This window comes from Bubalus kerabau, chromosome 1 (genome assembly GCF_029407905.1).
Source record: "Bubalus kerabau isolate K-KA32 ecotype Philippines breed swamp buffalo chromosome 1, PCC_UOA_SB_1v2, whole genome shotgun sequence".
NCBI lineage: Eukaryota > Metazoa > Chordata > Mammalia > Artiodactyla > Bovidae > Bubalus > Bubalus kerabau.
This window is the reverse complement of record NC_073624.1, coordinates 146803324-146818190: the sequence shown is the minus strand read 5'-3', so window position 1 is coordinate 146818190 and position 14867 is coordinate 146803324. Positions and strand designations below refer to the sequence as shown.

Sequence of the window (14867 nt, the reverse complement as noted above, 5' to 3'; positions counted from 1 at the left end):
AATCTTCCTTGCTGTGCACCTTTTTTAAATATGGTATAATGTCATAGATTTCTTGCAGTTTTAGCTCTCTCAGGAATATTAGAAATGATGTCTGAATTTAGACAAATGCAAAAATATTTGTTTCAAGATTCTTTTGGTATCATTTCACATATATATTTATTTATGATGTACTCTTTATATATCTATATCTAATATATATATTTATATACATCCACCTAAGGAGTAACTATGACTACTTAGTTTCATTTTTAAAATAAGAAAGTCTTAAGGTCATCATTAGCTATATATTCAATATCATGGATTTTGACTCCTTAAATAATAGAGGTAAAGAAAAGAAAAAAATGTATAATAGAAATATTTTGTTCATCTGCTTTAAGTGGGATAATTGAAGAGTTATGAAGGTATATTTTGAAAATGATGAGTTACAAAGCATACCATTTTTTACATGTGAGGTTGAAGATTTAGGATTGTTCAGTATAAGTAATTTATGTGAATAATGGAAATGTGCTAAAATTAGTGAGTTTTAAGGATACTTCAACACATTTGATGTATCTCCATACTCTTAATATTTGATGACTTTGGCTCCTGACCAAAAATCTCTAGCCTGTCAAGAAATCAAAGTTGCAAAGCAGATTTTGTTAATAAGAACATATTAGTAATGTCATGTCCTGTTTCTGAAGCTGGAATATCACTATTTTTAGCATATAATATATTTATAGTGAAAGACTTTTAAAGGGAATTCACCAATTCTAAGAAACTCAGAAGATAATATTGTGTTGAAATTCCTTCTCCCTTGAAGTATAAACTATTAAAATTATTATTTTCATTTTGTAGATAAAATATGGTAGTTACATATATATGTTTATTTATAAATTATAAAATTATAGGTAAATTAATTTTATTAAATAAGATAAAGTTAGCATGCACATGCAGATACTCACCTACATACATAGGCAAGGATGGCTACATAATTGTGGAGCCCAGTTCAAAGTGAAAATGTAAGGCCTGTTCATAAGCAGGGGAAAAAATGAAAGCTTTTACCTTTTTTAACAGTCTTGATTGACCCAAGAGAGGTTATTTTTATTTTCTATTTAATGTTTGGTTCTCTGGGGCATAGGGATACTTGCAGGAGCACATAGACTCTCACATGCTTTTGTAGCCCTACCCATGCCTCCCACCCATCCTGCTTTGTATTGAGGCTCCTACCAGGAGTGGAGGGTGGCAGCAATTGCTGGGTTGGGGAACAGTTGGCTGAGGCTCTGTTCCTTGAAGCACTGGAAGTCAGGACTGCGTGTAAATCCAGGATATATGCTTTATTGCCCCATCAGACTTCACGTAAATACACAAAGTCAAAGATTTCTAAGAATTTCAAAACATTAAAATCCAAGCATGGGCTCCGTTCTGAATATGATGCCTTTTGCCCAGTGACAGGCCACTGAAGCTGTTCCTGTCTCTAATAAACATATATATCACATAAAAATAGTGGTGGCTTTATAGCTTTCTTCAACTTTGGGTTAAAAACTTTTCATACAGAGAATGAAGTTATGGGAACAATCTGTCTTGGGTGCAACCATTGAGAAGGTGCATCACCTCTAGAAATTTATAAAAATAATAAAGCCAATTAAAAGTTGTTCTGCACCAGCAATTCTCAAAGTCCGTGATAATGTTTTTCACAAATTCATTTTTAAATAATTACAGTGGTTATTGTTGAGTTTTAATAATATATATGTATGTATAATTCAAATTAGCACATTTTTATGATTAGCCTTTAATAAACATTATATTCTTTATAGATTTACACAGCAGATTCAGTATGGACAAGGATGACCCAGTGGTTGTAAAGACAAAGAACTAGAAATAGAATTACTTTAATTCTGTTACTTCATGTGATCACTTGGAATTTTTATTTTAATTTTAAAATTCTAACAATGAAACAGTATAAATTGCAGGAGGTTATAATTTTTTAGATAAGTGAAAATTTCATACATGAAATATTTTATTCAATTTGAATAACAACTTGAAATCTGTTTCTCTTCTGAAATTGTCAATTCTTTAAAGTTAAGGAGCCAATCAGGAAAATAATGATTATCACTGAAAAGTAATTTATCATATAGAGTAGGGGGTCATTTAAAAAGTATCTATTCTAGGTATCAAATATGCTAGGTTAGGCACAAAAACATGAAAATTTTTGTTTGTCTTTTGCTTTTTTTTAATGAGGTTTTAATCTGATGTTCAGTTTCAAGGCCCATTTGTCAAATTTACAAAACTTATTTATGTTACTAATATCTTTCTGCTAGATATTTTGGTTTAAGAAAGGTAAGTTCTCTATTATGAGTGAAGTGGAAAGACTTTTCCATCTATAACGTCCAAATAATTGAGATCAAAGGTAAGTAGCTTTTTTTTAAGCTTGTCCAGATAATTATTTTAATTTTCATTTTTTAAAGGTAGACTTAATTGTAGGAATTCAGATATTTCTCAGTTATTTAATTGATTAGATTGCACTACTCTTCATGATTGATGGATGCTTTCTTCTTCCTCCTTCTTCTCTTTCCCATGTTTCCTTTTTTCTCCTTCGGGTAAATGAGTGCAAACATCCCATTAAATAGCTCTCCTTCATGGTGCTTTCCCCTTTATAGCTCTCATGCTTGTTGGAATTCCTGTGTTTGCCTATTTGTCTTCTCCACTGGTCAGAAGCTTTAGGAGAGCAAGGGCTGTGTCTCTGGCCCTACCACTGTGCCTTTCAGGTAGCAGGTGTTCAGTAATTACTATGTGGATACAGGGAAATTGAATTAGTGCTTGCTTCATCTCAGCTTTTACAGTTAAAATGACAATGTGCCTGAAGCATTTAATTTGTATTTATTTATTATATTTACATGATAACTGTGGAGAAAAGGTAGGGAGGTTTAATGGTGAGAACAAGAGAACTGGAAAGGAAATACACAGAGGTGAAAAAGCTTGTTCTTTGGGTGATCTAAGAATATTTATATATTCATTTTTCCTAGGGCATAAGGTTAAGTATTTGTTGAGGAAGGCACTCTTTTTCTCAGGGAATGAAAGACTTAGCGTGTGTATGTGGATACTGTCTGGTAAGCTGCCCTCATGTTGGTATAGAGATGAGAGCCGGAGAAGCTAAAGTTAGGCAGTGGTGGTCTACAGGATCAGAAACCTGCTCATATGCACGCTATATTAACATTTTATTGATAAGTATAACCTATTAATAAACAAATTTGCACTTACGAAAAAGCATCCCAAATCAGTATAATAGTTCCTTTTTATATACAAGTGCAGAATTTTTGGCCTAATATGAGTATCTGAGCAAGCCAATGAATTTTGGAGTTAAAAAGCAGGAACCACTGTGGAGTATATTATCAGAAAAAATTTCCAGGTTTACTTTTACTCTAGGTTTCTATCACAAATAATGCTTCTCTATAACTGTTTCAGTAGCTGGAATGAAAGAGAATGTACTTTCCTGAAACTAGCTGGACTCAAACCTTTCTGAGTTTGGTCAAATATTTTAGGGCAACTCTCATACCAAAGTCTTCAACTTATTAGTTTAAGGAGTGTTGTGTTTCATTTGGTGGGTCTGACTTGCTTTTCAGATTAGTTTGGAGCTGTTGTTATTGAGCTATGTTGATAGGGTAAATGCTTAATAATAATTCAGATGCAATGAAAATAACCAGGAAAAGTTAAAGCAAGGTTAACTCGCATCATGATCGGTGATCTTTTATGTGAATGTGACTTCAAGGCTTCAAATTTTGCAAGTTTATTGAGTCCAGAACATATCAATGGTGTGAAATAAATACAGTTCATGTTTTTCTCAAGCTCAATTCATGGGACCAGTTTGAATCTAAATAACTTTACTTCCTTAAACTGATCAGCAAGTCTCAATCATTTTTGACTTAAGCTGTATGTTCAGTAAGTTGGATGGCATCACCAACTCTATAGGCATGAGTTTGAGTAAGCTCTGGGAGTTGGTGATGGACAGGGAAGCCTGGTGTACTGCAGTCTGTGGGGTCACAAAGAGTTGGACACGAATGAGTGACTGAACTGAACTGAGTAATAAATTCGTAATATATGCGTCCAGATGGGTCTATAACAAATAAAATAGACAACTACTTAAACATATGATAATATATGTTTGCTCTAATATTTTCATTTTAAACATACATATATATTGTTTTCTGGAGACCGTCGGGAAAAAACTCATTTCTTTGCCTTTTTTAGCTTCTGGAGATCGCCCACATTCCTTGGTTCAATGCCATCTTCCTCTGTCTTCAAAGACAGCACTGTCACATCTCTCTAACCTTGCTTCTGCCCTCACATCTCTTTCTCTGACTCCAGCCAGGAAAGGTTTTCCACTTTTTTAGGACTCATGTGATTAGATTCAGTGCACTGGTATTATTCAAAATAATCATCCCATTTTATGACCCTTGACCTTAATTTCTTTTGCAAAGTTCTTTTTTTTTTTTACTTTTTTTTTTTATTTTTTAACTTTACAATATTGTATTGGTTTTGCCATATATCAACATGAATCCGCCACAGGTATACATAACAGTCACAGGTTCTAGGAATGTGGACATGGATGCCTTTGGGTGACTCATGGCCATATACCTAGTACTAGTCTTTCCTAGTCTCTTCTGTAGAATCATTATCAATCCTTATGCTTCAAATCCATTGTAGTTTATATCCCATACTCACTTTACCTGCACTCTTTGCAGGTAGATTGCATGTCTGTTTTATTTACTGTTTTATCTGAAGTCCCAGGCACAATGCTTGGCATTTTTATTTTACAAAATACAAAAAAAATATTGTATTTTTGAATGAAAGAATGAATAAAATTATTACATATTATACATGCCATGTTCAGTTCAGTTCAGTTGCTCAGTTGTGTCTGACTCTTTGCGACCCCATGAATCACAGCACGCCAGGCCTCCCGATGCCATCCAGCCATCTCATCCTCTGTTGTCCCCTTTTCCTCCTGCCCCCAATCCCTTCCAGCGTCAGAGTCTTTTCCAATGAGTCAATTCTTCGCATGAGGTGGCCAAAGTACTGGAGTTTCAGCTTTAGAATCATTTCTTCCAAAGAACATCCAGGGCTGATCTCCTTTAGAATGGACTGGTTGGATCTCCTTGCAGTCCAAGGGACTCTCAAGAGTCTTCTCCAACACCACAGTTCAAAAGCATCAATTCGGCACTCAAATGGAATGACTTTCAAATATCTACTAAATTTATATAGTAGACTTCCTGTTATAAAAGGTCTTATTTTGCAAAGTATAGTTCTCTTCTAAAAATCAATGTGAATATTCAGAAACAAAATTTTCTCATCACAATCTCTACATTTGGATCCACCTCTTGTTATATTTCAAAACAGGATTTTTATTCATTAAAAAATATACTCCAGTGAACATTCAGTATCAGAGAAAGTTTAGCTTTTGTCTTTTAAAACATAGAAGTTTATTTTTCTTAGATATTTCTGCCGATTTTGTTATGCCTCCAGGATTGGTTAGGTCTAGACCATCTTCTCTGATGTATAATATAATTAAAGAATTCGTCACCTAGATGGGGTGGAACAAGGAGGCTCTCTAAAGAAGGAAGGATTTTAGAAGGAAACCAGTCACTTTTAAATGGTGGTTTCTCTATAGCAGGTGAAAATGGAGATGAGTGGTCATCATGCTTTAGTACTAAGAATTAGCAGACATGAATATTTTTCTGGTGTTGGATTGAAATCCTGTTGATGTTAACTTTGTATGTGTTGTTGAAGAGAGGATCATCAGGGGATGTAGAATTATTATTGAAGTTTACAGATTGGTACTTTACTACAGAAGAATGTTAGAGAGTTGAATGAGAGATGGCACCACTAGAGTACATGAATACTCTTGGGCTGCATAAAGGGCCCAATTTGTATTTGCAGACCTCACTAGCCTGATGTTTTCTTTTTGCTGTTTTGTGTGAAAGCATATTGTATTGTTGATTCCTGTTACATATTTGTTGAGTGAGTAAAAAAGCAAATGAAGTGCTTTTTTTATTTAGAGACCAATTTCATTTGTATATCTTGGGTTTAATTCATTCCCAATCTTGGGGAATTATATAGATTCAGTGAAGACACCAAAGATTTGGTGTCTGAATCAGAGATTATGGGGATTTTTCACCTCTCTTTTGAAAAACCATTTTGAAAGTAACTTCAGCCTTATTTCTCAAGTTAAAAGGTTAAAGCACTTAGGATGATCTGTATGCAACGACTATTCAAATTCTAGAGACAAATTAGAATTAAAATTCTAAAAATGTACAGGCAGCTTCCAAGTCTATTTCCTTTTCTTTCCCTCCTCCCTGCCCTCACTCCCTCCCTCTCTTCCTTCCTTCCTTTCTCTTTTCTTCCTTTCTTCCTTCCTTCCTTTCTTCATGGACTGCATATTAGAGTTAATGGTTATTGGATCAGTTCACTGTTTTAGATGCTTTATATTTTTTATCCTTAAATTTGTCAATAATGCCATCATAGTGACTAGTTTTTGAGTATGTTGGAAACCATGTGGTTTAGTTTATAGATCTGAATTTTACTACCTCAGCTAATGAAGAAGTAAGAGGAGGAAGATAAGCAAATAGTTTCCTTACAGGTTTGTACAATAGTAGATATTCTAAAATCAGAGAGATGAACCAAACTCATATTATAACATGAAATCAAAATTCAAGAACATAGAAAGGAATTGTCAAAATCAAGGAAACTGGAGACAGATTTTGAAGTTGTGATATAGAAGCCAAGAATTCAACAATTAGGGAGTTGAGAGAAATAACAAATGGTGGAGTTCTGATTAAAAGGGCTAAATTTGATTTTGTATTCCTTGCTTTCTTTTCTGTGCCTTTTTTAAGGACAAGGAAGTGGGAGGTATCTAGTCTATGAATTGTTTTACAAATAAGATGGTATTGTTTCAACTGCTTTGGGTTTTACTCTTACTCTTCCCAAAGGTTCCTGAGTTACTGGAGGACTGATTTTTTAAATAATTACTCTATCTATCTTAACAAGCTAATTTTGGAATTATCCAAATCTGGCTAATAAAGATCATTTTGATATTTAAGAGGAATTCATGCAGTGCTCACTGGGGAAAAGGAGGCTTATAGATTCTTCTTTCAAGGGAATGAACTCTTCCCATGGATCTTTTATTTGTGATCTAATGTTTTAGTCTTTCTTAAAAGTTAATAGAGAGATCCCTGCAGAGATGTAGGCTACATGATTATTGAATTAATAAGAAAAGCTAAAATAAAAAAGGTAGATAGCTATAATTATTTTTAAAAAGGGGAAGGAGAAGTACCTGGATAGCCAGAGCACAGGAAGAGAAAGAGGTAATTTGCATAAAATAAAAATAACTAGAAAGTAATAGAGGATATCATAAAGTGGCAAGATAGTTTCTGTGCAGAGAAGAATATACAGATGGACGTCCCTAAAGATTATATACCCTAGACCAGAAAGCCTGAAGGCTAGGCTGAGAGTCTTTTGTTTTCATCTTTTGCCTTCCAGCAGAGACAGTCATGATTTCTAATATTTGTGGAGCAGGTTAGTCATTCACTCTGTGGATTGTTTCAAATGTCCCTTTCTCAAGAAATGGATTCCTTTACCCGCCAATGTTTAGGCACTGCTCATATAGTTCTCAAAAGTCTTTGCTATGTGTTTTTTTTTAAACCCTGGGCTTTATTCAGATTTCTCTGTTACATAAAAAGAAAAATGGGTTAAATGATAGAAAAGAAAAGAATAAATAGGAAGCAAGAGTCCTGGCATGCAGTGTCAGTTCAAACTTGGACAAAAAATAAGGGTCCTGAGCCTAGCATACTTCATAGCCAGGAGATGATACTACAAAGAAGAGAAAGAGTGCTATCTTAGGTCAGGTAACCTGGAGGTTAAGGGTAGCATGAAGGTTTATTGGAGTATTCTCTTGGGAGTTATGGAAGGCAGTGAAGAAGGCAGGATTGGGCAGAGGGAGAAGGTCACTTGCAATAGAAATCTCAGCCATTCTATGGAAAGACCTGGAGATAGGCTGGCTCCTCACAGTTGTCCCAAACTTATTTAACTTATATGCAGAGTACATCATGAGAAACGCTGGACTGGAAGAAACACAAGCTGGAATCAAGATTGCCGGGAGAAATATCAATAACCTCAGATATGCAGATGACACCACCCTTATGGCAGAAAGTGAAGAGGAACTAAAAAGCCTCCTGATGAAAGTGAAAGTGGAGAGTGAAAAAGTTGGCTTAAAGCTCAACATTCAGAAAACAAAGATCATGGCATCTGGTCCCATCACTTCATGGGAAATAGATGGGGAAACAGTGGAAACAGTGTCAGACTTTATTTTTCTGGGCTCCAAAATCACTGCGGATGGTGACTGCAGCCATGAAATTAAAAGACGCTTACTCCTTGGAAGGAAAGTTATGACCAACCTAGATAGCATATTCAAAAGCAGAGACATTACTCTACCAACAAAGGTCCATCTAGTCAAGGCTATGGTTTTTCCTGTGGTCATGTATGGATGTGAGAGTTGGACTGTGAAGAAGGCTGAGCACCGAAGAATTGATGCTTTTGAACTGTGGTGTTGGAGAAGACTCTAGAGAGTCCCTTGGACTGCAAGGAGATCCAACCAGTCCATTCTGAAGGAGATCAGCTCTGGGATTTCTTTGGAAGGAATGATGCTAAAGCTGAAACTCCAGTACTTTGGCCACCTCATGCGAAGAGTTGACTCATTGGAAAAGACTCTGATGCTGGGAGGGATTGGGGGCAGGAGGAAAAGGGGATGACAGAGGATGAGATGGCTGGATGGCATCACTGACTCGATGGATATGAGTCTGAGTGAACTCCGGGAATTGGTGATGGACAGGGAGGCCTGGCGTGCTGGGATTCATGGGGTCACAAAGAGTCGGACGAGACTGAGCAACTGAACTGAACTGAACTGAGGAGAGTCTTTTTGTCCTTACAGCTGTTGTTCGTTACCTGTGGGCCACCCTTGGAAACAGTGTAACCTTGTATGGGGCAGTTCCCTGTAGCTGAGACTCAGATCCTGGACAGGGACAAATCTACAAGCAGTCAGAAGCTGTTATTTCTAATTGAAAAGGTGATCTGAGTGAAGCACCATAGAATCCAGTGTAACAGTTAATTGCAAAAATAAAAGGTTTTTCTTTTGTAGGCTTTGAAATATTTGATCTTCTGTAGTATTTAAGTTGCCATTGATAATGTTCAGGAAATTTAAGATAATCATATAATTTGTCATTCAAATCAGGATACTTTTGAGAAATGGAGATGAGATGATTAACAGGCCTTAATAGATATATAAAAGGCATAAGTCAGGACTGTTCCAAGCAGACTATTATATGACTGTGTATTATAGGTAGGATAATACTTATGAAGGATTTTAAGAGGAATTTAACATATTTTATTGATAGATTTAATATTAACCATTAAATAGAGCTAAAATACAAAGGTTGAGTTAAATTTTTATTAGTATTATGCAATTTCTAGCCACATAGTTCTAGAGACACTGTGCTTACAACTGGTGATTTCGGTTTGAGCAATCTCAGTCTTAGCTGTCAAGGGAAATCAGACATATAAGCAAGTAAGTAAAATAAAGCACAATATGAGCTGAAATGCTGGTCAGGGCTAAGTCCAGTAATAGCAGCAACTAGGAAGTGGCTCAACTTAGGACTGAACAGGGAAGGCATCACAGAGGAGAAAGCTATTATCAAGTGAAGGTAGGAATTCAAGAGTGGGGGTAACAGCCTGTGCAAAGACACAGAAGCAGGAATCAGCACAGTGCATTTGGTATGGGGAATAGAAACAGTTCCATTTGGATGAAATGAAGGGGAAAGAAGAAAAGGGGATATGTGACTAACTACTGACCATTAGTTTACAAATAGGTTGCTTGCAAATATTTGATTTTTATTTGCTTTCAATACAGGCTGTATTTCAATTTAAACCTATCTTTCTTTAAGTAAGCGATAAGTAAGTGAAGTTGCTCAGTCATGTCCGACTCTTTGAGACCCCATGGACTGTAGCCCACCAGGCTCCTCTGTCCATGGGATTCTCCAGGCAAGAATACTGGAGTGGGTTGCTATTTCCTGCTCCAGGGGATCTTCCAGACCCAGGGATCGAACACAGGTCTCCTGCATTGTGGGCAGACGCGTTAGCCTCTGAGCCACGGGGCAGACCTGAATTATGAGTCTCTGATAATATCATCTTAGTAGGTTTTTCTTTATAGATCAATTTCCATTTGTAAAATTGTGATTTATAATAAATATTTATTTGGTCTTTGTCCCACTTCTGGCACAGAGATTCTAAAACCCTTGAAATTTTCTAAGGGATGAAAGTAGTAAAGATGTCTATTGTTATGTTAATGAGATAACTTTTGGACCTAGGAATGGAGGCTAGTTGCCAGGAGAATCCACCATGTAATTAGAAGATTGGAACTTTCAGTCCTATCCTCCTGAATCCCAGGGAAGGGAGAGGCACTGAAGGTTGAGTTCAATCACTAATGGCCAATGATTTATGCAGTGATGTAATGAAGCCTCCATATAAACCTGAAAAGGACAGGGTTTGGAGAGCTTCTGGACTGATGAGGACGTGGAGGGTCAGGAATAGTGGTGCATCTGGAGAGGCATGGAAGCTTTGCACCCTTTTCTACGTGCCTTGTCCTATGCATCTCTTCCATCTAGCTGTTCATGAGTTACAGCCATATATAATAATCTATTAATACTAAGTAAAATGTTTCTCTGAGTTCTGAGTTGCTCTAATAAATTAATTGAACCTGAGGAAGGGTTAGTGGGAACCTGTGGTTTATAGCCAGATGGTCAGATGCATAGGTAACAATCTGAACTTATTATTGGCATTTGATGTGGGGTGGGGTAGGGAGGCTGTCTGCAGAACTGAAGCCTTACCTGTGGAATCTGATGCTATCTAAAGGTAGGTAGTGTCAGAATTAGGAGAAGGCAATGGCAACCCACTCCAGTACTCTTGCCTGGAAAATCCCATGGATGGAGGAGCCTGGTATGGTGCAGTCCATGGGGTTGCTAAGAGTCGGACATGACTGAGTGACTTCATTTTCACTTTTCACTTTCCTGCATTGGAGAAGGAAATGGCAACCCACTCCAGTGTTCTTGCCTGGAGAATCCCGGGGACGGGGGAGCCTGGTGGGCTGCCGTCTCTGGGGTCGCACAGAGTCGGACACAACTGAAGTGACTTAGCAGCAGCAGCAGTATCAGAATTGAATTGAATTATAGGCAATGGCAGCCCACTCCAGTACTCTTGCCTGGAAAATCCCATGGACAGAGGAGCCTGGTAGGCTGCAGTCCATGGGGTCACTAGGAGTCAGGCACGACTGAGCGACTTCACTTTCACTTTCCACTTTCATGCATTGGAGAAGGAAATGGCAACCCACTCCAGTGTTCTTGCCTGGAGAATCCCAGGGATGGGGGAGCCTGGTGGGCTGCTGTCTATAGGGTCGCACAGAGTCAGACACGACTGAAGCGACTTAGCAGCAGCAGCATAGGACACCCAGCTGGTGTTCTGAGAATTGCTTGGATCCCCTCATACCCTGCTACATTGGAATTTGTACTAGAACCTTTTACCGTTGAAGCATATTCAATATTTCTTAATGAGATATTGTAGATAGGCTCTGAATAAAAAGTTACTACACCATTATAATACAAGTTCAGGATCAAAGGTCAACTTGTAGTTCTATTTCTGTGCTGAAATAAGTTTAGCCAGTCAGACACAGATAAACAATTGTGCAGTTGATTTGCCTGGCTATTGATTATACTTAATAATTAGTTGGAGAAGATTGTTAGTGATCTATACATTGCCTCATCCTATTTGGGTCCTTTTTTTAAAATCAGAAATTTTAATATATGTTTTAAAGTCTTATAAACATAATAAAAGAGCTTTTTGAATTCTGACATGACTTAATTTGCTTGTTTTCTTCTGATAGATAAATTGAAACTATATTTGCCTTAATGTTTTCTTTAGACATAACTATCACAGCTTGTATCTGAAAAACTCAGCTGAGGTTATTGACTGCAAAGCTTTATTACTCCAATAGTTGTTTGCTTTAATGTCCCAGAGCTGCGTTTAACTATTTTAGTTTGACATTCCTACAAACTTGAAGTAAATCTCTAATGTCCTAATGGATTTAGATTATCAATATTGTTCAGTCTGAGAGCATGGTACCTTATTTGAAAAATACTTTTCTTACATTTATATATGGCAAGGATATATCTATAAGGAGTTTTATCTCCCTGTAAAAAGTTGATTCCTATCGGTGGTAGGCAGAATAATGCCCCACCCCACCCCCAGCAAATGTCCATGCTCATCCCTGAAAACTATGAACACTTCACTTTACATGGTACAAGGGATTTTGCAGATGTACAGGGATTTGTGATGGAGTGATTAAGCTTAATTAAATAGGTGGCATCAATCTAAACAGTTACTTGAAACCAGAGAACCTTTCTTGACTGGATCAGAGAAAGGTGTGGTGGAAGAAAGAGAGATTCAAAGCATGAGAGTCAATTAGCCATTGCTAGCTATATGGTCAGGCCACTAAGGATAGCCATTCTTTTGCTCTTGTACATCTCCTGCCTGACCAGTGCCTGCTTCATCTATATTTTACCCACCTGGCTGACCTTCCTACATACTTACTCCAGGTCCCAGCTGGTGATTGTTCTTACCAAAGGGGCAGTGAGGTACAGCCCTCTGCTGGTTTCCCTGGTAACTAAAGAACCCACCTGACATCACTTCCCTAATAACCTGCAATCTCCATCCTCCTCCTGAGAGCAGACTGTCGCCATGTCCTGCTAGTGTCTGCTGCACATTTTTGGGCCTTTCTCCAGGACCTTGCTTCAGATGGGTAAGCTCTCCCATCCATTAAACCCAGGGTTCCCCAACTTCTTGGACCTAATGCCTGATGATCTGAGGTGCAGCTGATGTAATAATAATAGAAATGAAGTGCACAATGAATGTAAAGCACTTGAATCATCTTGAAACCATCTGCCTGCCCATCCTGTGGAAAAACTGTCTTCATGAAACAAGTCCCTGGTGCCAAAAGGGTTGGGGACCGCTGCTTTAAACTACTGGTCTCTGACTTGGGTTCTTTTGTCAGTTTTGAAGCTGGGCAAGTACAGGGCTTGTGGGTCTGTGGAGTGCAGCCCAACATTGGCTTTAAAGTTGGAGGAAGAGGGACATGATCCAAAGAGAGCTTCTAAATCCTGGAAATTGCCTTCAACTGATGTCTGGAAAATCTTCCAATAACCCAAATGATCAGTTCTCATCTGGAGCCTCTGAGAACACCTTTATTTTAGGCCTTCCTGACACCTTTATTTTAGGCCAGTTTTATACTTCTGCCTTATGTAGCCGTAAGGTAATAAGTTAGTGTCAAATCACTACATTTGTGGTTACTCATTACAGTAGCAATAGAAAATTAATACATAATCGTAATCAGGGGTCATATAGAGATACTCTGAGAAACTTTGAAATAATACATAAAATGAATTGCTGCAATTATATACTAAACATATAGGTATATTAAATGTAAACTGTAAATCTCAGGAAAGGAAATCAGTTTTATAGAAATACCAAAATACTGATTTCTAATGTGCTTATGTATCTCACATAAGATTTAGCATGAGGTAATTAAAATACCTGAAAATTATTTAATGATGTAAACACCATGAAATACCATTGTGCTATACAATGGAAATATGATTTAGTTTATTATCAGAGTCAGTGCTTTCCAATGGAAATATTATGCAAACTAGATAATATCTGAGTCAAATATAACTTAAAAATTTCTGGTAGCCATGTAAGTAAAAGAAGCAGGTGAAATTAATTTGAATAATGTGTTTGATTTAGTTCAGTATATGCAAAACATCACTTCAACATATAATCAATATAAACATTATCATTGAGATAGTTCATATTTCCTTTTAGTACTAAGTCCTTGAAATCTGGTATGTATTTCACATTTACACTGTAGTTGGATTAGCAACACCTTACGTGTTCGGTAGCCACATGTGACTGTGATGTTAGGCAGCACAGCTCTATACAGAAATGCCTTCACCACCACATGATTTTTAATGCTTAGTCACCTCCATGTTTCTGCAGCTTTAATAATGCTACTACTGTTAGGAAAGGTAACAAAAGGAAAAAGACGCAAAACATTTAGGGAGATCACCATGCTGTCATTTCTGATGTTAACCAGTAAAATAGGCAGTGGGCATTTTATAGTAGCATATTGGAGAAAAACAAAACTTTCCATATGTAGTAGGTTATATTTTTCCAAAATGGCCACAAAAATATCTCCATTTTGCATATTCTGTGGTATTACTTTGTGGTATTTTTCCTCCATTGTTAGTTGGAGTTTAATACTCTTTTTCTTGAAACTGGGTTTAGCCTAATGACTTGACCAGTTAAACATAGCAGAAGTAACATTCTGGAACATCTGAGACTATATCATAAAAAACCTTGCCTTTCAGATTCCAACTAAGTCTCTTGGAACGCTCAATCTTGGAAACTCCCTCTCAGAATGCAGCTGCTATAGTATAGGAAGCCCAACCCACCTGGAGGGGCCACAACCGGGTGGGTATTCTGGATGATAGCCTCTACTGAGTTCTCAAATCAGCTGCCAGTTCTGTGAATGTGCCCTCTTAGATGTCTGGCCTATTTAGACCTTCCTATGGCTGCAGCTGCATTGAGACCTGATATGTGAACTCCTGGCCAAACCCAGTCAAACCTCAGAACCACGAAAGAGAGTAAAAACTTACTGCTTTTAGGCACTAGGTTGACTTCTTGCACAGAAATAGATGAGAATCGGAATCATACAGAATTCTATTGGCAAAGACTTTATT

General features: G+C 37.2%; 1 protein-coding gene across 9 annotated transcripts in view; it reads left to right on the top strand.

Annotated features, from left to right (window-relative positions):
- Positions 1-14867, top strand: part of CTNNA3 (catenin alpha 3) — a 1911430-nt gene that overhangs the window by 515416 nt on the left and 1381147 nt on the right. The window contains exon 1 of one of the 9 annotated variants that reach the window (XM_055590648.1): positions 9337-12871. The exons of 7 other annotated variants lie outside the window; for them this stretch is intronic. The gene's annotated coding sequence lies outside the window, so the exon portion shown is untranslated. Of the gene's footprint in view, positions 1-9336; positions 12872-14867 lie in introns of those variants that run through there. One more of the 9 variants, XM_055590698.1, reaches the window with a different exon arrangement.